General features: G+C 45.5%; 1 protein-coding gene and 1 pseudogene across 2 annotated transcripts in view; one reads left to right on the plus strand and one right to left on the minus strand.

The window, feature by feature from the left end:
- LOC147029693 (uncharacterized) overlaps positions 1–17,390 on the minus strand; it is a 105,999-nt gene that overhangs the window by 10,079 nt on the left and 78,530 nt on the right. The gene's annotated exons all lie outside the window — the stretch shown is intronic.
- LOC147029694 (uncharacterized) lies at positions 430–1,552 on the plus strand (annotated as a pseudogene).

A 17,390-nucleotide genomic window follows, 5' to 3' on the forward strand; every position in this document is an offset into this window, starting at 1 on the left:
TGAATGTTTGTGTGATGGAGGGTGTAACCTTAAACATGCCATGTGTTAATAAATTACGCTGACTTTTTTATCATCCTAAGTCAGCCATGACAGATCCAGCAACCAGGGGGTAGATAAGAGGTGTTGGAAAGTTTCAGTACAAATTTAGGGCCTACAGTTGTGTATATAGGCAAAACACATCACATATCATATGATTGTGGGCAAACTAGCCTCAATGACAATTTTCTATTTCAGTTTGTCACCTCTCTCGGTCGGTCGATTGACTGGCAGAAATGCCTAATATGTCAACAGGATCTTCGAGAGCCGTTGAAGTGTCCCCTTAATTAGCAAAATCGCCGGTGTGATGACAAAGAACAGACTGATTATCCAGCCTCACTTTCGGACCATGGTTCGATATACTTCACCAAGAAGTCGGACTTGCTCGCTTGTATGCCAGAAGCCGATGATGATTCCATGGAGACACCGAGAACGTTTGACTGTAAAATCGTGGATGGAGCTGTGATAATCCATGCCCTTCCACGAATGTCGGCTAAAACGTTCGAAGAGTACTCCACAAAGGTGTTTGTTCCACACATACTGCAACAACTTGAAACATCTGCCAGACTGGACATTGTGTGGGACACATACATTCCTGATAGCTTGAAAGTGGCAACGAGACAACGGCGAGGAACTGGCAATAGAATAAAAGTGGAACACCAGACCAAACTTCCCAGAAAATGGGAGGAATTCCTCAAAGTGGACGAAAACAAACAGGAGCTATTTGACTATTTGAACGCAACAGTCGCCTGCATTACTCTACCACCAAGAAAAGAGCTAATCATGTCAGGTACGATATAATATTATCGTTGGCAAGACCTACTGCTGGTGAACTTAGAATTCCTTTCTCTATTCTATATCATTTGTTTACGTTCCAGGAGAAAGAAGTGGCAAGACTGGAGATATTTACACCTGCGATCACGAGGAGGCTGACACGAGAGTTGTCATCCACGTCAAAGATGCGCTCGACCACGGCCATCGAATCATCCAGATCAGAAGTGTTGATACCGACATTCTGGTAATCCTCATCGGAATGTATGGTCGGCTTGTTCATCAGCATCCAGATATGGTATTATGGGCTGCTTTCGGACTTGGTCGCAACTTCTCGTGTAACTCTGTTGGATCCATCTGTCACAAAATCAGTGATAAAGCAAAATCTTTACAATATTTCACGCACTGACAGGGTGTGATACAACGTCCGGTTTCCACTGGTCCAGCAAAACAAAGGCTTGGGAAACGTGGGATCGGTATCCGCATGTAAACTCCGCCTTCGCATACACCGCGGAGCATCCGTTCTGTACGGTCGAGGTAACAGATGATCACTTCGCCACGCTTGAAGCTTTTGTCGTGCAAATGTATCAGAAGTGTGACATCTCAAAGGTGAACGACGCCAGAATTGCCATGTTCAGGAAGAAACCAAGGCCATTAAACAGATTACCACCGACACAGGTGAGAGAGATTGGTGACTTGATCAACATACCTTGCGGAATTTTCATTTTCACATGACCCAAATTTATTTTCTACTGCTAAAGTACTGCTGGCATTTTTCAGAATTCGCGACTGCATCACGTAAGACGCGCCATATATCAATCCAGCATATGGCTCACCAGTGATGTTCCGAAACGAACAGCTGTATTGCCCTCAGAGTTTGGATGGGTCAGACAAGAGTAATCCTGGCACCCGGTCTGGATGACGATACCATTTGAAGGTTTCACGTGCGTGTCAGGAGTTCATAAGGTGCTCCTGCAATAAGCCCTGCAAAAACTGCAAATGCGTGAAGACCAGTCTTCACTTGCACAAGTCTCTGCAAATGCATCTGTGTTGTGTAAAGGTAGGGGATTGTTTTCTACGTACGATCTCGCATCTGAACCCATTAACCCTGAAGCGGTCACTTGTTGTAGAACAGAATAATTTGCATATGCTATTTTTAACAGCAGTTATCTAATCTACCAGGTACAATGACGCAATCTTGTCAATTATTGGCTCCAATAACCGATTATAGGGGGCTTATATAATACAGTAGGAAAATATGAAAATTTTGTACTTCCTGCATAAATTATGAAAATAATTTGCATATGTAAATGTCATCAATAATTATTAGAATTACAAATCCCCCTTCCTTCAACTCTTCTATACAGCAGGAAGCTGTCAAACTAATTTTAGACCTTTTTATATTGAACTTTAGATGTTACCTTGGTTTTCAAGGAAAAGCTACCTTTGACCTTTGACCTTGACCTTTAAGGTCATGATCTCGATTGTCTCTTCAGTGAAAATTATTTGTCTTGTCATATGCTACCTCCATGCCAAATTTGGTGCTTTTGTCCAGCAGGTAAATATCGGACCAAAAATTGTCCTAAAATGACTGGACAATACTCCAATAGTCCATCCATCCATCCGGATCATACTTTGTGCAGTGTGTTGGTGCTGCCTAAGCAGTCTCCTTGGCTATTGGGCACAATCCTGGATGGGTCACCACTCCAACACAAGATACCAGCAAGCTGGCACTCACTTTGCCGACCTCGGAAGGATGACAGGCAGTCAACCCCACCTGGTATTAATTCAACAGCCGAGTGGGATTTGAACTCAGAATCCTGGGATCCCAAGCTCACCACCCTCACCATTAAGTCAACACCAGACATACTCTAATAGTGATATAAATCTAACTCCAGTCCTGTTATTTTAAACCTAATAACTACCTTCTGCTTCTCCTTAAAAGCATTCCTTATTTCAATGCTCAACCACCCTGGCCTCTTTCTGCCTCTGGTTTTACACCTCATTGGAATGTACTTGGTCTGCACTCTACACATTTGGTCCTTAAAGGTTTCCCATTTCTCTGATGCTGATTGTCCTCTTGTTAGCTTCTCCCAATCTACATCAGCCAACTCTCTCCTAATACCCTCAAGGTTTGTCTTCCTGAAATGTCATTGCCTTACCCTACTATCCTGAACTCTAACCCTTAACAGAATCTTTGCACACATAATGTTATGGTCACTTGCTCCCCTCCTGAAATGCTCCCCTCCCTCAACCTCCTCCACCATATTGGGCTCGTTACTTAAAAGGAGGTCCAATACTGCACCCCCCCCCTCCCCGAGTGGGCTTTTCTACAAACTGGGTTAAAAAGCAATCCTGCCCAAAATCCAGGAAATCCTCATCTGCTCTGCCCTTTCCCTGTTCCTTGACCAAATTTATCCCTGGCAAGTTAAAATCCCCCACAATCAATACTCCTCCCTTACCACATGCCCTTTTGAATTCTTCATGCACTCCTCCTCCTTTTCCTTCACACCCAGAGCCCTACAAAAGCATCCCACCAGTATCTTTCTGTTTTTACAATCTCTAATGTCAACCCAAACAGAATCCTCAACATCGATTCCTTCCTTGATGTCACCCCTTTTTCTTGATGCAATGTTGTCCTTTACCCAGATTGTTACTCCTATTCTCTCCTTCCTATCACATCAATACACCTTGTAGCCTTCGAATCCTGTCTTCCAGTTACTCTCCTAAGCCTGGTGTTGGCTTAGTGGTTAGGGTGGCGGCTTGGGATCCTGGGGTCCTGAGTTCAAGCCCCGTTGGCCGCTGAATTAAAATACACCAGGAGGTTGACTCAGCCTGTCATCCTTCCGAGCTCGGCAAAATGAGCACCAGTGTACTGGTATCGGGGCACAGCATCAGCAGCATAGCCGTGTCCCAACCAATGATGCAACCAGCAGCCACAGGCTGCATTCGATAGAGAGAGAGAGTTACTCTCCAACTTAAACCATGTCTCACTCACTGCAACTATATCATACTCCTGCCTATCCACTTTGGCTTCAAGCTCTTCCATCTTATTATTTAAACTTCTGGCATTGCTATAGGATATGTTTAACTTTTCCCTTCCTGAAACTCAATTTTCTTGTCTGGCCTGACTCATCCCAATTACATTATCAATTCCTCCCTCAATGCCGTCCCCACCCTCTGCTGACCTAAAAAAAGCCTGAATCCTTCCTCAATTCCCACTGCAAACCTTGCTGCCCCCTTTCTATTTAACATACGGCCATCATTCCGGAAACACTCCCTTTGTCCCTGAAATGATTCCCACTGCTTCTTAAATGTAAAACCTTCCTCCCCACAACATTCGTCCAGCCAATGGCTGACATCTACACTCTGCTAATAATTTCTTTCTCTTTTTCTAAGCTTGGGAGGATCCCAGAAAACGTGACCTCACAACCCTTTCCTTTCAGCCGCTTTCTCAATATCCTGTATCTATTTTTAAAACCTCTGAGTAAACTTTCCTGAAATCATTTGCTCCGAGGGTGTACCACAACCAACTTCTTCCGACTGTGAACCGATACAATATCGTTTACCCTTCCTTCAATGTCCTTAACTCCTACTCCTTCAAAACTGCACAGAATTCTATGTCTACGATCCTTCCTGCAGAATGAAGAATCTACATATTTAATTGTCCCATCACCACCAAAACTGTCTCCCACCTCATGTATATCAATTTATATTGCTGCACCTACACCACTACCTGCACCCACTGCATGTCACCACTGCCTGCACCTGTTGCACCATCACCACTGCCTTCTCCCACTGCACTGTCACCGCTGCCTGCTCCGGCTGCACCATCACCACTGCCTTCTCCCACTGCACTGTCACCGCTGCTCCATCACCACTGCCTTGTCCCACTGCACTGTCACCACTGCCTTCTCCGGCTGCACCATCACCACTGCCTTCTCCCACTGCACTGTCACCGCTGCCTGCTCCGGCTGCACCATCACCACTGCCTTCTCCCACTGCACTGTCACCGCTGCTCCATCACCACTGCTTTGTCCCACTGCACTGTCACCACTGCCTGCTCCGGCTGCACCATCACCACTGCCTTCTCCCACTGCACTGTCACCACTGCCTGCTCCCGCTGCACCGTCACCACTTCCAATATCCTCAGCAACCTCACTCCACAACAATAACCAATTATTATCTTCAAATTTCTCACATTCTGCTACTTGCTGCAAATTATTGATGCGTTCCTTCAACCAAGTAAAAATAATAAACCAATGTCACCCGCAGGGTGACCCGTATCTTGCCAAAAGGTGACCATGTGTGACTTCTTTAAGGTCACACTGAGGTGAACAGAGCTGCTATCCACCAGGAGCGACTCCTTGAGGAAGATCTGCCTACGAGAGATTCCGATGAGAATCGTTCTACAGAGTAACCATGAAAAATATGCGTTTGCCTCATAACGTCACCAAATGACGTCATAATGTCTCAAGCTTGACATATCTAGAAAGCACTCATCGAGGTGTTCAATTTGAGGTACTACACGATATGGTTCCTAAAACTTGAAAATTTGACCTTGGGGTCAAATATGTTTGACCTCAGGTGCTAACCAAGAAGGTCAAGGCCAATCACCACCAAAAATTAATCAGCTGAGCACCAGACCATGAACTGTATTCCCATGAAGTTTGAAGACGATCCAATCAAAATTACTCAAAAAATAAGGGTTTCGTCGACTCCCCTGATTTGCAACAGTGACCTTGACCTTTGACCTTGACCTTCAAAATTTTATGCGCTGAAAGGGACCTCTATAGGCCTCTGATATGCGAAGTTACAAAAATTTCCAATGATAACTGTGCTCTGCAGAGTAATTTATACGTGATTACAGACAAAAAAAACAAACAAACAAACAAAAAAAACACATGAAGGTGAAGGCCAATCGCCACCAAAAATTAATCAGCTGAGCGCCAGACCATGAACTATATTCCCATGGAGTTTGAAGACGATCCGATCAAAATTACTCAAAGAATAAGGGTTTCGTCGACTCCCCTGATTTGCGACAAAGTGACCTTGACCTTTGACCTTGACCTTCAAAATTTTGTGCGCTGAAAGGGACCTCTATAGGCCTCTGATATGCGAAGTTACAAAAATTTCCAATGATAACTGTGCTCTACAGAATTTTTTATACGTGATTACAGACAAACAAAAACAAACAAAAAAAAAACATACAAGCTGACTAACATATCTTGCAAGATCTTCGTTTTGGCAAGATAATAACTATCCTCAAGCGGACGATTTCATCACACTTCCTGCAACGGTAAGAACCTTCCTGCTTCCACTATTGTTGATATGGCCCACATTGAGCAGCTATCACATTTTATGAACTCCTCTTCCTTTCTCCTTTGGTCTCTCTTTATACACTTTTTTATCCCCATACTCCCAAGGCCCCAACTGACTTAATGCTAAACGTAAGACGAGGCCTCCCCCTGCTTCTTTCAATAAACTAATAAATACCCGCTAAAACTGTTATGAACACAAATACAGCTTTATAAATACCCGGTGCTGTTCGAATCCTCTTGGCATTTTGAAGACATCTTTTTTTTTCTATTTTTTTTTGCGGGGGGGGGGGCCGAAAACACGTCCATACACACACGAAGGAATGGGGTGGGGGAATCAATTAATATTTCCTTTCAAAAAGCTACAAGGGCTTAGGGACTATTAGAGGCATTAAAAAACACAAATCCACAAAAATCCAACTTTTTTTTTTTTCAAAAAATGTCATGCCGAAAAAAACTCCTGGCACTCACTGATGGATCTCGAAAGTTTCACGAAGATCCCTTCAGCCATTTCTGAGAAAAATGGTGACACAGAGACACAGGCATCTCCCTTATAGATAAGATAATCACAAGGCGGGATGTCGTGAGCACTCTGCGATGTCAGTGTCGAAATTTTTTTGTTTCATCTCAACTCATGTTTACTAATGACCAAAGAAGGGAGCTCAACAAAATTCACCTGCTCAAATTTCTAACAAATGATCAGACATCAAACAAACCAACAAAGTAATGCACCATTCATCATTGTGTTTATACATAAGTAGCAAATACAATCCGTCGCTTTGCTGATGGGAATATTGAGGTGGGGGGAGCGAGGAGGGATAGATGAGGGAGGGAGGAGGGAGCAAGGCGGAGCGAGGAAGGAGGAGGGGTGGGGATTGAAGAGGGGGTGAGGAAGAGGGTAGCTCGGGAAGGGGGAAGAGCAAGGAAGGGGGTGGGGGGTGGGGAGAGCGACGCCTCACCAAACGTCTCGCTATATACTCCAGGGTGGGAGGTGGTTACGAGGAGGATGGGGGATATAGTAGGGGGATGGAGAGAGGGAGTGGGTTTGAGAGGAGGTAAGCATGATGGGAAGGGTTCTCATATTGTGTTTGGGAGTGGGACTTGTGCAGAGGGGGGGGGGGTTTGGGGTGGTAGTCCAGGATTGAACTAAATTGGGTATGTTAAAACAGCACGCGGAGACAACCAGGAAATGTCCATGGGGGGGGGGGCTGGAGAGGGGAGGGGGTAAGCCTAAGGGGAGGTGGAGGGAAGGCAGCGTATTGGAAAGGGAGTGACTTTTTCACGCACATGCAGTGACTTTTTCACCCCTCCGGTCAGCTCACTCCGAATCTGATTCACACATACATGCTATCCTATGCAGAAGCAGTTTTCAATTCAAAACAAAACCACCAGACCTCAACAGTCCCCTGAACAGAGGGTGAGGGGTGGGGAAGTAAGGGTAGGGGAGAGTGCAGAGGCAGAGAGGAGTGGGGGGGGGGGGTTCAGCAGATGTGACGCCCAGTTTAACGTCCATCCAAGAGATAGCACACACATTGATGAATCACCCTGCCTGTGAAACCCCAGGATGACAGATTATAGCTGGGTCGGGATTCAAACCGAGACGAGACAGCTTAGAGCAAGCATGCATACCTCTTGGCAATCCTGCCATGATGTGGCAATTTATTTGTCACAACTGAAAAAAATTTTTACTCATTGTGTTGACAGAGGAGGGGTGGGGATCTAGAAGGGGTGAGGAAGGGGGTATCTGGGAACGGGGGAAGAGTGAGGAAAGGGGGGTGGGGGGGGGTTGGGGTGATGCCTCACTAATTTATTTTCCTTTCCTAACTCCGGTGTCGAACCGCAGTATCACCATCGAAACTTGAAGAGCGCGTGCCAAGTGGCTTCACCAAGCACTCCATGAAACGGATGAAGAAACTTTTAAAAATGAAACATTTAATTTCATTTGTATATTTATTTATCTGTGCCAAAGTGATGGGTCGCATAATGAAAGAAGATCGAAAAAAAGGAGAAAACGTGGTGTAAAATAAAACTGCACATTTTCAGCGAGCCAGTCACTTCCAGATGCACCACAGAACAATGGGGCCAACGCAGGGGAGTGGCCTCTGAACATTGTTCAATTTGCTCAATATACAGTATTCAGTGACAGCACCAATATTGTAGAGAGCTCACCAAGTGCTTAAGCACTCAAGAAAGCACTCTAACGAAATGGTTGATAAGGAACAGCTGGCTTGGCAAGCGATTAGTGATCGCCGATACATCATATTGTTACGGATTTCAGAATCCGGTCTGGTAAATGCATCCACACATCCAGGTCCTCAGACAGTTATTTCCTTAAATCCATGTTCAGATTAGCCCTATCCCCATGTCTAATGGGATCTTAAATGTGATGCGTTGAGAAGGGTAAAGGATAGATCTCCTCTCTTATGGGAAGCTTTTTTCTTTACGACAGACACGTTTACACACATTTCTTTCACAAGCTCTGAAGCACCCCCCCCGCCCCATTTAATTCTTCCTCAGTGGCAATCTTTCGTGAGCTCCGACGCCCGCCGTTTATGAGAGCGCACGGGTCATCATGGTAACCGTGTTTATGAGACCGGCGGAGACGGCCCGGAGATATAAAAACGAGCGAGAGGTACGTTCTGAGAGAAAAGTGTGAGAGAAAAGCATGAAGAGAGAAAAAGTGTGAATGAAAAAGCAGGAGGAGAGAAAAGCAGGAGGAGAGAAAAGTGGGAGGAAGAAAAAGCAAAAGAGGAAAAAGAAAAAGCGAAAGAAGAGAGGAAAAAGCAAAGGGCGAGAGAAGTGACCAAGAAGCGGGTGTCTGACCAGCGCCGACGAGACAATTCGTCCTTCCCAGTGCTTCGGCAAGCGAGCGTGTGGTGCACGTGTGGGTGTGAGCAGCGCCGACAACAAGTGAGGAACGGGTCGGTCACCAACAACAGGGTCTAAACCCGCGACGGACGATCTCGGTGCCCTCCAGACTTCGACTGGTGTTCAAGGCTGTCCCATGAGAGGGTGCATGGCAAAGCTGGGTGCTGGCGACGGACGTGACACGCACCCACGCATTTCAGGACGTTTTCGCTTCACGGACGACTTTCTGGTGGGCGAGACGATTCTCCCCCCCACCCTCCCCTCCCCCTGAATGATCTTCTGGGTACCCATGTCTGTGTTTAGCTGTAAGTAAGTTGACCCCCGATAAGCATCTGCTCTTTGTCTCTTTCCTGGCATTTTGATTGATTTTGCTTTGAAATTCATTCTTTATTTACCTCAACAAATAAAAAGTTCTTTTTATTTGTTTATTTTATTATTAATAAATTTTGTCAATTTACAACCTGTCCGTGTTTGTCCTTTCCTTCCATTGGTCTAGCATTGTCCGAACCTAGATAGACGGGAAGGTAATTACCAAAGATTTGACCAAAAATCATCGGCACGCACCAGCGGTTAAAACGCTCGACCGCCCTAATTAAAATCTAATCGAGATAACATTGGTGCTTTTCCAAGGGCGCGCTCCCCACTCAGGTAACCACGTGACCTCGAGTTAAACGGAATAATTAGACGGTGGACACTGGAACTCGTGGTTGACTGGGTGGCGTTCGTGGTTCTAAAACAACCCACCGTACCGCAATGTTAATTGTGAGTGGTGGCCCCAGGTCCGGCTCGACAGAGGACAACCGGGGATTAATCCCCCTGAGTGACCAGCTGGTGTCTTGGTACCCGTGGCGGCAACAATATCATTAAACACCTCCCGGAGATGCCTGGAATGTCAAACTTTGTCCGAATTGGACAAATTAACACTTTATTTATAGCAGTTGGAACTGCTGCTAAGTTCAATTCTGCAGTGTAAATTTGATAATTCAGCTTAGTTTAGAGATTCTCGAGGTTACAGCATGTGCGGAAATGAAATAAAGCCAAGAGCGCTTGCGTCTCCGGACATTTATAAGCATTGCAATGTACCCAACGATTTGTAGGTATGATGAACAGGCATTCGATGATATGACTGACACACACACACACACACACACACACACACACACACACACACACACACACACACACACACACACACACACACACACACACACACACACACACACACACACACACACACACGCATTTATTAGTATGGATTATAAATTATATTATTATATTGCATACAAGTATTGTCACTAGATATATTACACAGCACCGGTGATTTACACAGCAAGAGTCATTTCATTGCAAATGTCTGTACACTGTATACTGTGCACAAACGTGCAAAGGTGTGTATAAATAAATAATGGTCCTTAGTGGTGTCTGATTGAATTGAACCATCATATTTGCTGTTTCCAAAACTACCCTCGAAATATGAGAAATACAAAGTTTACATTTTTCACCTCAAAGCAGCATCAACTGTGAAAGAATAAGCCAATCATCATTTAATTTATATCTAATCCTCAATCTGGATAAAAGGGCTGGCAGGATGGCTGAGACAAGACTAGCACACTCACCTCTAAGCTGTCTTGTCTGGTTTGTAATCTCGGCCCAGCTACAAACTGTCATCCTGGTGTTTCACAGGCATGGAGATTCATCAATGTGTGTGCCGTCCCTCAGAGGGATGTTAAACTGGGCATCCCGTCTGTTGGAATTAGTCGGTGCACGTTAAAGATCCCACTGTGTTCTTTGTGAACAGTAGGCGAGCTATCGCCGGCACACTGAACAAATTACAAATTCCCACCCTGACCTAAATGCATCGATGCATCGGTGACACAGCCGCTCCCCCACAAAATTATGCTATTTGCGGCCATGTTCTCCATACGAAGAAGAAGAAGAATCTAAACTAAGATGAGGCCCCAAAGCCCATCTTTACCAACAAGAGTAAGGCCTTACTTGAATCATGAGATGGTGTGTAACCAATTTTTCCCGTTCCCCAACGGACTAGTGAGGGTGAGTGGTGATTGACTGCAATATCTATCTCTAATTCCAGCAGTGTGTGTGTGTGTGTGTGTGTGTGTGTGTGTGTGTGTGTGTGTGTGTGTGTGTGTGTGTGTGTGTGTGTGTGTGTGTGTGTGTGTGTGGTGTGTCTGTGACCGCTGTTTCTCGACAACCGCTGGTCCGATCTAATTGAAACTTGCCAGGTATATTGCTGGGGCCCTGAGGATGTGCCTTTTCAAGGTTTGATATTAATCGGACAAGTGATTCCCAAGTTATGGCCATTTATTTACCAACCAATGACAGGAACCGTTGCTGCGGCCATTTTTTATCAACCAATGACAGGAAGCGTTGCTGCATAGCCGTGGTCGATGGGGAAGAGAAACTCAGCCGCGTTCGCCATTACGGGTTTTTTTCTCCTCTTCTCTTCTCTTCTCTTCTCTTCTCTTCTCTTCGTGTTTTTCCTTGCGAAAAGGCAAAATACGTTGGCGCTAATTGAATAATTGGCCATTAAAAGCATCCGTATTCTTCTTGCCCTGGACGAGGAAACTAAGATGAAGTGCCGTTTCCTCAGCGATGTTGTTTATGAAGAGGGGCTAACGAGATAAAGGTGTGTACAATGTACATGGAGACGATTTTTATTATTTATTTATTGAAGAAAAATTGTTTCGAAAATAATTTATCAAAAAAAGTGCACAACTTTTTTTTGTTTCCAATTGTCAAAATGCTGTGGCCTTTGGAAGTGTTAAGGAATTCAGCTCCACTCAACATGCTTGCCAACGAAATAAATCTCAATTTAGTGGTAAAAACGATTCACAACGACGGGTTTCCTAACTCATTGCTCTGCAGTCTGCATTCAACCCCTTCATTTGTCATCTCATTGACCTCATTTCATCGATCTATAATTCCAGCAATCTGTGTGTGTGTGTGTGTGTGTGTGTGTGTGTCTTTGTGTGTGTTTGTATCTGTGTGTGTTTGTGTCTGTGTGTGTGTTTGTGTCTGTGTGTGTGTGTTTGTGTCTGTGTGTGTGTTTTTGTGTCTGTGTGTGTGTTTTTGTGTCTGTGTGTGTGTTTTTGTGTCTGTGTGTGTGTTTGTGTCTGTGTGTGTGTGTCTGTGACCGCTGTTTCCCGACAACCACTGGTCCGATCGAATTGAAACTTGCCAGCTATATTGCTGGGGAGCTGAGGATGTGCCTTTTCAAGATTTGATATTAATCGTACAGGTGATTCCCAAGTTATGGCCATTTATTTACCAACCAATGACAGGACACGTGCTGCGTAGGCGTGGCCGATGCGCCATTTCGTTACCAATCACAGGACACGTTGCTGCGTGGGTGTGGCTGCGTAGGCCGGTGCACGGCCGGCCGACGATGACGTCACGTGCCGTGCCGGTTACGATGGGGATCGATCGGTGCCTTTGTTACCGTTGGGTAGGAGTGCCAATGGTAAATGGCAGTGAATGTCATGGCAAGCAAAGACAGGGAGGTAAACTTGATTTTAATTAACTCTGTGTGTAAGTATCACAGCAGTTGTTACTTCAATGCAAGCGATAATTCGTGGAATGATGTGAACATTCCGTACGGGCACGCACTACTTTTGGATAGTGATGACTTACTGTATTCTAATAATTTCTCGATTTCTTATCCGCATTTATAGATAAACACAATGCCCCAAGCCAGTCATCGTTTATGAGAGCGAAGGAATGGCCTGTGTGGTTGTTTGAAAGTTTTTTTTTTTTGCATGTACGGCCACGTACATATGGGCACGCGAGAGCGAAGGAACGGCCTGTGTGGTTGTTGTTTCTGGCACGCGGTTTGAAAGTTTTTTTTTTTTTTGTATGTACAGTCACGCACGTATGGGCATGCATGTACGGCCATGCACGCACGGACACGCACGTACGGCCACACACGTACGGCCATGCGAGAACGAAGGAACGGCCTGTGTGGTTGTTTCTGGCAAGCGGTTTTAAAGTATATATGTATATATATATATATATATATATATATATATATATATATATATATATATATATATATATATATATATATTTTTTTGCATGTACAGCCACGCACGTACGGGCACGTGAAAGCGAAAGAACGGCTTGTGTGGTTGTTGTTTCTGGCACGCGGTTTGAGTTTTTTTGTGGGGGGGGGGGAGGGTTTGCACGTACGGCCACGCATCTACGGGATGCACGCACGCATCAGACCGTCAATCGTGCAAACCGTCAAGTTGGCTGGTTTATGGTGTGGTCAACAACACCCGAAGCTGGGTTTCGGCGTTGATCCGAAAAGCTGCGACTAGATTGCTCGTCCGGTGGGCGCGAACGGCCGCAATTTAGCCAAAGGCTGTCGTCTGCACGCCGAACGGGTGAAAATCCACAATATATATATATACATATATATATATATATACATATATATATATATATATATATATATATATACATATATATATACATACATATATATATATATATATATATACATACATATATATATATATATACATACATATATATATATATATACATACATATATATATATACATACATATATATATATATACATACATATATATATATATATATACATACATATATATATATACATACATATATATATATATACATACATATATATATATACATACATATATATATATATACATACATATATATATATACATACATATATATATATATACATACATATATATATATATATATATATATATACAGCATTACAGGGGGTCCTCGACTTATGACGGAGTTTCGTTCCTACGACGCGTCGTAACGCGATTTTCCGCGTAAGTCGGAACACACCTTTGAGTGTGTTCTGCCCCTCATTCCTCAAACAATATGTCAGCCTTCGCCTGAATCAACATAAGGCTCATTGGGATACACCGTTGACGGTCGTCTTCCAGCCAAAGCACGACCGTAAAATCTTCCTCTTCGTAAAATGTAAAAGTCCTCTTCCTGCAGAAAGTCAATTAATTTTCCTCACTCATCGCAGAGAGGTTATTCTTCTTACTTGGATCGATGTCGTTATTTATCTATATGGTATTTATATTTATTACCTTGCATTGCCAACCGAACCTTGAAAAACGTAGAATGAGCGAGGTAAACCACAGCTGAGCTAGACAAAGTTCAATCCACACTCCAAGTGTCTTCCCTGATCGCCGCGGCTGTTTGTGTGTTTCCCTGCTTTCTTCAGTGATGAGTTTGCGACCTCAGAATATATTTCGAGACATATTGATTTGGTAAGAGTACGGTATGAAGAAACAATAGGTCCACACGAGGAATTCAAAACTCACAGAGGGGCGAACTTTCTCGCTGCAAAAAGTCAACAAAGACTTTCAGAGGGAGGAAATGCCGATGGCCCGAACTGGAAAATGAACTTGAAGACTGGGTTAACACACAGAGAGTGGATGGTCGGGGTGTTTCTACTGTTCAGATTAGACTCAAAGCAAGATCGATCACTTTTTGTGGCTAATTTTCGGACGTTTGTGCGCTTGGTTTTTTTTCTTAATAATTTGTGGGAGATGCGTCGTAACCATAAAACGACGTACGTCGAGACCGTCGTGAGTCGAGGACACCCTCTACATATGTATATATATATATATATATATATATATATATATATATATATATATATATATATATATATATATATATATATATATATATATATATATATATATATATATTGTTGTGGTTACCAGATTCGCAAACCACCATTCAGGTCCCTTAGGTGAGGTATCTCGGTAAGTGCATGTGTAGTTAGGCCCAAACCCGTTGTCTAGTGGGAATACATGTCATTTATACGTGCTGCGACTCTTCAGGATAGCCGTTTTTCTTTTACTATCTTTATTTTGGACCAATCGCCACCATCACAACCACAACAACAACCACCAACCACAACGCCGCTTCACCACAACCGCCATGACCTTTACCGTCACAACTCGCCACCATCGCATCACCGTCATCTCGCGCCACTCATGGGCACCGATGCTGGACTCGTGTAGGACGCGCGTTGAACAGCGTGTACAAAATCACGGATTTTCTGCTTCAAAAACGGATCAAAAACGACACACGCCCACTTTTTGCCGTCCAATCGGTGAGCGAGGGGCGATTTGGCCCCGCCTCCAGAACGATCGATATATGCAAATTTGTGGATCAAAAGCCTTCACGCCCACTTTTTCTCGGGCCAATGGGGAGCGAGGTGAAAGGTCAAAGGGAAGGGGTCAAAGGCGAAGTTACGGGGGGATAAAAGGACCGTGTTCGTCAGTCAGAGTCGGAGAGTCAAAGGTCGGAGAGTCAAGAACGAGAGAGTCGCAAACAAGAACGGGGTCGGAGAGTCAAGAAGAGGAGAGTCGGAAGCAGAGGGTCAAGACTTCGCGGGCGGTGGAGCTGCTCGTCGTGTGCGTTGGAGTCGGAACGGAGGGGACGGAGCTGTGGAAAGGCGGCGACACCAGACGAGGGGGTGCTCGCGTCGTGCAGGAAGCTGCACCCGAGGGAGGCCGACAGCGCGACCTGGCCGAGGTGGAGACGCTCGTCGCACATAATAAAGATCCTCTATACCCCGAGCATCAGCAACCCCCTCCTGTTTCCCCCGCGCTGAGATAGTGCGACCAAGGGGCCCCGTTCCCACCCCCTGCCAGGCACTGTCCACGAGGCCCGCGGGTTGCGGGGCCATCGCCGCTCCGCGTCTCATCACCAGACGGGTAGGCCCGACCCGGTCTCGGCCTCAGGCCTGCCCCATTCTTGGGGGATTTCTTTTCCTTGGTTTTGGGTATGTGTTGTCGGCGCCGTCTGTGAAGTAGAATTGTATAAGTGTTGCCGTGTGCTCGGTAGTCGGTATTAGCTCTGCACTGTGTTTTCACTTTTATGTTTGCTTTTTGTGTAAATGGAATTGTGTTTTCTTTTTTTTGTGTGCATTTGGTGGAATTGTATTTGTGTGCTTCCCGTGTGCCGAGAATAAATGTGCTTTATTGTTGAACTGTTCTCCCGCTTCGCTTCGTCTTTTCCCCCATTGAATCCCCATCTTGCTTCACGTAAAGGGTTGGTAGTGGGCTGAATACGCCCGATAATTAATCGAACCGTCGAGGTCGACGATAACACCGCTCGGTTATTCTGATAGTACGGAACGGGTCGCTTAAGTGGCCCGTGTCCGAAGTCGACCTGCGGCGAGGTGCGATCGCCCGGTCTACCCTCCGTGTGGGTACTTAGGTAGTTCGAATTTGGCGAGCAACCCTATCCCACGCGGGGGCTGATTGGCTCGATCGCGGTGAGACCGAAAGGTCCACCCGTGACTGGTTCCCGGCGTTAGTCCGAGAGGGTCACGACTGGATTGTCCGTCCGGTGGGGGACGTGCCGCGATTCGAGTTACGTGGCCGTCGCACGCCGGCGGGCGCGAAAACCGCAACACTGGTGTCAGGTCGTGCGATACAAATTCATCGCCCTCCTCGCGGCACTGGTATCGGAGAACAGGAAAACGGGCTCTCCTGTCTCCGGCTAAATTCACGGGAATCGGTCCAGGGGTGAGAGAAGCGACCCCCGATTCCCTCCAAATTACGAGCGAGCGAAATTAACCCTTCACGAGAAGCAAGATGGCGTCTCAAGGCGAGCGGGTGCCGGGTGGATTTGGTATGTGTAATAGTAATGTAGAATCCATGGCTCAGGACGAGATCACCGTGCAAGAGAAACCCGTACCAGAAGGTTGGGAAAGGCATCGATGCAGTTCATCTGGTCGGTTTTTTTATTATAACCCCACCGCTAAATGTAGTCAGTGGGAGTGGCCAGGGCAGGTGACAATACAGCACGTTATGGAACTCGTGCAGAGCATAAATGACAAACTGGATTACAGGAATGCCGAAATGAAAGAAAGGAACAACGAAATGAAGAGAAATACGCAACAAATGGAAAATAAAAAAATGGATGGAAACGCACTCGAAGCGAAAAACCAAATGAAAGAAATGCGGGGTGAGATGCAGAGCATGGGCATAGGCCTGCAGGCAGGCATTATGGCAATGGCGAGGAGCGAAACGCGGACCACGGGCGAGAAAATGGCGCTGCCACGTGCTGGGACGAACGAGCTGGGGGGAGTGCAACGGCTGTCAGGCCCGCGGTCGGGGCGGGCGAGAAAATAATTCGGGAGACGTGTAAGACGAGACACGAGGTAAAGAAGGTATTAGAAAAATTAAAAGAAAGCCAGGAGGAGACAGAGGAGGGATTGAAGGTCGAAACGGTGGAGTGTGAGAAAAGACTTCAAGACATGAAGAGAGTTGATAAGCTGGGACTGGAGGGAAAAACGGAGACAGAGGAACTGGGAAGACGGGTAGAAAACCACAAGCGCAAGCCGG

The sequence above is a fragment of the Eptatretus burgeri genome, chromosome 3 (genome assembly GCF_056783735.1).
Source record: "Eptatretus burgeri isolate ZD-2024b chromosome 3, Ebu_testis_v1, whole genome shotgun sequence".
NCBI lineage: Eukaryota > Metazoa > Chordata > Myxini > Myxiniformes > Myxinidae > Eptatretus > Eptatretus burgeri.